The sequence below is a fragment of the Callorhinus ursinus genome, unplaced genomic scaffold (assembly GCF_003265705.2).
Source record: "Callorhinus ursinus isolate GAN/ISIS: 27379988/994484 unplaced genomic scaffold, GSC_fseal_2.0 scaffold7, whole genome shotgun sequence".
Lineage (NCBI taxonomy): Eukaryota > Metazoa > Chordata > Mammalia > Carnivora > Otariidae > Callorhinus > Callorhinus ursinus.
The window spans coordinates 66,594,011-66,601,580 of NW_027397069.1; the positions used below are offsets into that span (position 1 = coordinate 66,594,011).

Genomic DNA, 7,570 nt, shown 5'->3' on the forward strand with positions numbered 1-7,570 from the left:
GGGCTCAGGATAAGCCATGCCGAGAGGCGGCTGCTACATAGATTAGCTCAGCAAGAGAAGAGGCAGGTGCTCAGCCTTTGGAGAGAGCTAGGGGTCCTGAGGAGGATATCACTGTTAAAGCAGGCAGAAGCCTGTGTGCTCTCAAGCAGGAGACCCACGGACAGTGATGAAAGTGCCGCTGTGAGCAGGGTGTCCTACTGGTGACCAGGCAGCTGGAGCCAGGAGACGGGGACCAAGTGTGGCAGTTGAAATGGACGGTAAGGGACTGGGTCCCAAAACATTCCCCAAGAATCAGGACTTTGATGGTAGTGCGGCTAATTCCAGAAAAATGGGGAAGAGGTGATGCTCATTTATGAAGATGACTTCAAGTTTTAGCTTGAAAACCAGCGATATCGTCATGCCCCTTGAATATAATTGTTCTCTGGGCAAGTAGGTGAGAGATTCCTGTGCAGATTTTTTTTTTTTAAGTAAGCTCTAAAAAACACAGAACATGTCACGAATTTGCATATCATCCTTGGGCAGGCGCCGGGCTAATTTTCCCTGTATCATTCTGATTTTAATATAGGTGTGGCCAAAGTGAGCGCCCTGTGCAGATTTTATATAGAAGTCTACAGAGATGGGGGCGCCTGGGTGGCTCAGATGGTTTTAAGCGTCTGCCTTCGGCTCAGGTCATGATCCCAGGGTCCTGGGATCGAGTCCCGCATCGGGCTCCCTGCTCCTTGGGAGCCTGCTTCTCCCTCTGCCTCTCTCTCTCTCTCTCTCTGTCTCTCATGAATAAATAAATAGAATCTTAAAAAAAAAAAAAAAAGAAGTCTACAGAGATGATAGCTGAACCAGGCAAGGGGTTCCCTATGCTTTTTTCGGCCATTCATTTCCTTAATGGCCCCTGCCTAAACTCTTTCTTGTTTGGCTGAAGAGAAACATATTAGAACTATTGTCTCCTCTGACTTCCTCTGGCTGCCTCCTGCACAAACCTGCAGACAACGTCCACATCGGACACTTCTCCACGAATGCTAGGTTCTCCAAATCATGGCTTTGGAATTAACCTGTGAACCGCCTGAATCATCAGCTCTGGCGAGGGTGGGTTCTGACAACTGGTTTTCATTACTTGGGCATTGCTCAATCCTGGCCACACGAGTCGCCGAATCGGTGATCGGTAAGCTTGCACTTGACTCAGGACAACTGAATAGAGCTGCTTCTAACCCTAAAAGAGAATCATTTAAAGAAGGTATTACAATGATTAAGAATACATAAACACACACACACACACACACACACACAAAGAATAAGTAAACATATATTAGATAAATATTTAGATAATGCATGCTTTAAGAGAAGCACTATTTCGATTTAATGATAAAAGCAGAATCAACTATGCACCTGAAAACACTTCATAATTGTTTAGTTTATCAATTTAACCCACTGAATTCAATTTTCCAATCTTACACTTGTAAGGAAGGCATTAATATTGAAGATTATAGTGATATCCAGTAGAGGAGAATACACTAATAAATAATTTAGCTTCTTTATGCTTCAGTCGCTTTCCTAAATTACTTATGAAACAGCAACAAATACTACTGGTGCTATTGGGAAAGCCGACATTATCCATTTCTTATTTAACAATGGAGTCATTAAAAAAGAGAGAGAGAGAAGGGAGGCTGGGAGGGAGAAACTCATTATTGTATTAAATACAGATCCTGGTATCTTGAGAAGCTGCATGTTTGGTTTGGCTGAAGAATATCAAAAGCCACTAGGCAAGAAAAGGACATTTGCTGTAGCCAAAGTAAACAGTTTTTATTTGTTTTCCATATGCAAGCATATGAGTAGAACCCAGCATATTTTAGATTTGTACATTTCGGGGAAACATGTAGAATTTTAATCATCATAACATGAACCACGTCCCTTCTGCTACTTAATGTTTCATAACTGGGAGTGCTGCATGAGCAAAGCATGTGGAAATTAGGAATCCTGTGACATTTCAGCACTCGTGTGGATTTTGGCAGGGCCCAGACCGAAAGAAGCACACCTGAATTGTCTTGGGTATGTGAAAATTTATTCTATAACTGTTTCCAGAACGTGTGATTCAAATATCATAGTGACTTATCAAATATAACCCTCATCTCCAGGAAAATTTTCCTTGAGCCTTATTGACATTTGTTTTCTGATCTCACTAGAGACGGTCATGTTTCCCACCCTCCATAAGCTCCAAGATTTTCCCTCCCTCTCCAAAAGAGGAGAATTTTTTGGAGACAAAACACCTACCCCTAGATATGAGCATGATCAAATGCATGCATTTCTAGAGAGGCCTTTAACCAAAGATCAAAAAAACTGAGGGTGCTTTTTTTGAAATTTTATTTCCCACACTCTAACAGTTATGCCTACCAGACAAGATGTTTGCAATAAACTTTATAAACTTCCATATTTTGAGAACTCAATGTTGAGTGTTAAGATGGAAATAGAAGAAATAAAAGAAGTTACTGATAATGTAAACAAAGCCTTTAACACATAATATGTGCTCAATAAATATAATGGTAGCTATTGTAACTTTATTATTTGGGATATTCACAATTAATGACAAATGGTAGCATGTATATACATAATTATAAATGTACACACGGATTTATGTATATAATGGGTATGTATAAACAGAGAAGTGCCTAGTTTTCTAATTGCCAAAAATAATCTTTGCTTGTGAATTAATTCATTGCCATTTGCTGTTTGTTTTCCTGTTGAGAGTTGGAAAGGAGAACACAAGCGGAGGTGTGAAATGACTCATTTATTTCAGTGAATTACTAACCCAGAAGCCTAGCCACAATTATTCTAATCAAAGTGTTCAAGCAACTCTGACCATTGAGGAAAGACCTAATCAATGAATTAAAATCACAAAACATGCTGCCCAGTGTCACCTTTATCACAGAATAATAAAACGTTGGGATCAGAAGGGCCTTCAGAAACAAATCATGAGAGACTCATAACTATAGAGCACAAACTGAGGGTTGGTAGAGGGAGTCGGGTGGGGGATGCGCTAGATGGGGGATGAGCATTAAGGAGGGCACTTGTTAGGAAGGGCACTGGGTGTCGTGTGTAAATGACGAACCACTGAACTCTACTCCTGAAATCAACATTGAACTGTATGTCAACTAACTAGAATTTAAATTAAAAAAAAAAAAAAAGGCCATCAGATGTCAACCAGCACAAAGCCTTCATCCTACAAGTGAGGAATCTGGGGCCCAAAGAGGTAGGGTGATTGGCCGGAGCACGTGGTCAGCATCAGAGGGGTCATTCCAACACTGGACTTTGCCTCCATATTCAGGCTCTGCTGGCTCTCATTACCTGTAAGGCATTTCTCTCCCTCTAAAAAAAAAAAAAACACATCCATCTGACTACACAGAGTCTGTGTGAAGCCATTACAGCTGGATTTGCCTCCTTGGCCTCTTCTGGGTGATGGCCTTATAAGCCTCTCAGATACAGAGAAGACAGATTATGATTTAAGATCGTTGAACCAAAGGGGCCCCAACAAGTATCCCTTTAACAGCACCTTTTCTGATCTGCTGTCGTTGATATCCAGGATATGTGGGTGCACAGTAATATCACCTCACCTTAGGATTAAAGCATCCATTATTTTACTTTTGTCTTCCAAGTGTATTTCCAAATGAGGTCTTTGTTGTTTTTTGGGTTTTTTTTTAAGATTTTATTTATTTGACACAGAGAGACACAGCGAGAGAGGGAACACAAGCAGGGGGAGTGGGAGAGGGAGAAGCAGGCTTCCCGTTGAGCAGGGAGCCCGATGCGGGGCAGACGCTTAACGACTGAACCACCCAGGCACCCTTTAAATGAGGTCTTTGAAATAGGTCACAGGAATCTCTTTCTTATATCTAGACACAGCATTTTTTAAATATTTAATTTAATTTTGTTTTATTTTATTAAGTAGGCTCCACACCCAGCACAGAGCCCATTGTGGGGCCTGAACTCACGACCCTGAGATCAAGACCTGAGCTGAGCTCAAGAGTTGGACGCTTAACCTACTGAGCCACCCAGGCATCCCTAGACACGATGTTTTTAGTGAGAATTATTGATAAGTTGAAGAGATCACTTGTCCCTGATTCCAATGTTTGGAATGCATGGTCCAGTTGGGAAAATTAGCTTAAAATCACACATGCAGAATCCACACAGGAGTATGGGCTGGAGGTTCCTGAAGGCAGGATTTGGGTCTCCTTTGTTTCTATCTCCAGCACTAAGCACAGTGCTTGGTATATTGTAGGTGCTCAATAAAGTTTGTTGGACAAATTAATGAAAGAAGAAGCAAATTAAATTTCTGGTTCTCCAAACTTCCATGGCAATAGAAGAGTAGCTTCACCTGGGGGCAGGCATTTGTGCTTTCTGAAGTTGCTTTTCCCAAGCTTGATGGGCTCGTGGCTACTCTGGTTGGCTACCAACCAACCAGACAACCAGAAAACCAAATACTCTTTCAAGACTTTTCCATCCGCTTCTGGAAGCCACTGCAAAGCATATTTCCATGCCTAAAGGGGCATCCTTGAACTTTAGTGGATGACCTGGGAATGGACCCCAGCACCCCTCTACTTCCTTCAGAATGCTGTGCTATTCAGAAAAGCTGGCCTCTGTCTTCGGTTCACGTTGGAGACCAGCTGGCCAGGTGCTTATAGCACTCACCTTTTTCAGGCCCAGCCATGGCAAAGCTCACATCCAAGTTTCTCGCCTTGGTGTGTTTGTGTGTCTTATGGTATTCCCATGAAGAAAAAATGAACACTTGTTTCCTTACTGACATTTTAAACAATTCCTCTTTGGGGTATCTGGGTGGCTCAGTCGGTTAAGGCGTCTGACTCTTAGTTTCGGCCTGGGTCTTGATCTCTGTGTTGTGGGATCGAGCCCTGTGTTGGGGTCTATGCTTGGGACAGAGTCTGCTTGGGACTCTCTTTCTCTCTGCCCCTCCCCGCTGTGTGCTTGCGCGCGCGCGCTCTCTCTCTCTTCCCCTGCCTCTCGAAATAAACAAATCTTTTTAAAAAAGAATTAAACAATTCCTCTTCAGCGAAGTCTTTGCCTCTCTGTCATTAGAATCCCAGCCAGCCTGACTTAATTTCTCCATAAGTGGTGGAAGATGCTTCACAGTGTGTGCTGCTTGAAAGATGGCCATTCAGACAGCCATGTGTTGTGAAACTATTTTGTGCATGTGGCCCGCTCGTCAGGAAAGGCGTTCCAGCACACAGAGTATATGTGTGTGTCAGAGCTGGCAAGAGACCAGGCCGGGGCATGAATATGTATGTTTTAAGGAAGGAGCAACAGTTGAGAATGGACGAAAGACATAGCCTGGGCACCCTCCCAATGCCTATAATTATACCACCAACCCTCCTTTAGGGAAAGCTCAGTTCTGCTCATTTTCAGAGAGGTGAAATTGGCATCCGAAGACGTGTTTTTGAGATTTGAACACTGAGGTCTCTTTATGTAAGCATCAGCAATAAAACATCTTTATGTTGACCACATTTTCTTTTCCCAGAGACATGAGAAAAGAACAGGACTTGCCTCGTAGGCCTAAAAAGAACACTCTGCTTCCTTCCTTAAAACATTCCACCGTGTTTTTCTACCTTTGGTTCTGAGTTATAGAAAGATGGATATTTTTGTCCCTGAGCCAAGAAGGCTCTGTGCCCTGTGTCTTTCACACAGCAGCTGCATTTCACAAAAAAAAGAAGTGTTTTTTACCTGATTTTTTCCTGTGGCATTTAAAAAATCTGCACTGGACTTTGCCACATTCATTTTTTCCGTCCCAAAGGCAGCAGTGTGAGTTGGTGGGAGGAAAAACATTAACTTCACCGAAGCCTGGAGGGAGGGCAGCGGACATGTCCGGAATCACACGGTGACTCAGAATACCTGCCTGCTGGAGCACTCTCTTAATCAGTCTGAAGGCTGGCCATTTAAACAGCAGGAGATATTTACTCATTCTGGAAGTCTCTTCGGCTGTGTTTCTAAATGGTCACCATCTAGTTTCAGGGGGGAAAAAATCACTTCATTTTCACTCACGATCCCAAGTCAACAAAGCGAAAATAAAAATATATTCAAAAAAGTTTGTAGAAAGTTTCTCTCATGACAAATCTATCATCGGTTATGATTAAGCTAGAAAAGTCTACTTGAAAGATGTCTCAAGCTTTAGAAGTTGACTTCGTGGAGTAGGTCTGCACCCTCATGACCAACCCCATCCCCAACCCAACAGCAGCACTGTGAGCAAAACACCCCGAATGGTAAGACCCACATCTGAGCCCACTTGACATTTTACAATTTTTCTTACGTTTGGGAAAAAGCTGACTTTCCAAGTTTCTGGTAGCCACTTTTTTGGTATTTACCTAGATGCTTATACTACAGACAAAATGTTAGAGAATTAGGAGAACAAAAAGGCTATTTATTTATTTATTTATTTTCAAAGACTTCATTTCTTTATTTGAGGGAGAGCGAGAGAGTTCACAGAGGGAGAGGGAGAAGCAGACTCACCACCAAGCGGAGAGCCTGATGTGGGCCTTGATCCCAGGACCCCAAAACCAGCGCCTGAGCAGAAGGCAGACGCTTAACTGACTGAGCCACCCAGGTGCCCCACAAAAGGCAATTTAAAACCCTTCTTCCACACTTAAACATTTTGGGATAACACCTTTAGGCCAGTTTTTGTCAATACATCAACTCAGGGCAATTATTGGTTCTAAATTTAAAGTTTCCCCTTTTATGTTCAGCTGTGGTTAAAATTCCTGTTTTCTCTGAATTTGCACCTATGGTGGGACACGATTCTCTTGTCTCTACTTTGCCCTTTGCATGCCAAACAATTCCATTCCTTTAATTCTCCAATCTTTTCCTAGCTCCCTCTCCAGCCCGCTGTAGGACTCCTCTCTGAGACTGCTGTGAGCTTCCCGATTAGGTTCTCTTGGGTAGTTTGGAAATCTACCCACACCAGTGGCCCTCACCCTCCAAAATAAAAACAAAGCAACTCACACACGTTCTCCCAGACTAACAGGAGGAGGGGCTCGCCGTTCCCGGTTGGCATGTGTCATTTACTTTATATGTATTAGTACACGTAGTCATCTGTGGCTTTCTTTGGCCATCTTATTGAGCAAACTAAATTCTAAGATAGTCAAAAGTTTAGTAATGTAACCAGAAAACTCTTAGCCACTGAATATGGCAATGAAATGAAAACATGCCTTTCGAGAAGAAACCGGCTGTCACAATGACCAGAAAAGAAATCTCTAGAGTCCTTGGCAATGTCGGTCAGCAATTGAATGTTGCTTACTGAGATGTATGGGTTTCCTCTAGCTGATGATAATCACAGGAGCTGGTTCTACTGGATGTAAAAAAAAAAAAGGGAGCTTGAAGGAAAAGTTTCTTTACAAGGTGAAAGTAAAAAAGCTAGGCTGATAACAATTTCCATAGATTTTAGATAAGAAAAATTAGAGATATCAGTTTCAGTTATTAAAAAGCATGCACTTAAGCCCTTTGATCCCTTAATTAAAGTTCTTGTTCAGAAAATGTGTTCAAATACAACCTTTAGCAGCTCAGTTTCTAAAATAGTATCATAAAA

At 42.2% G+C, this 7,570-nt stretch overlaps 1 non-coding gene across 1 annotated transcript; it reads right to left on the reverse strand.

Moving 5' to 3' along the window:
* Positions 1-477: 477 nt before the first annotated feature.
* On the reverse strand, positions 478-586 carry LOC112826950 (U6 spliceosomal RNA). Its single transcript, XR_003209091.1, has one exon. It is a non-coding gene; the product is annotated as a U6 spliceosomal RNA (small nuclear RNA).
* Between the last annotated feature and the right edge of the window lie 6,984 nt (positions 587-7,570).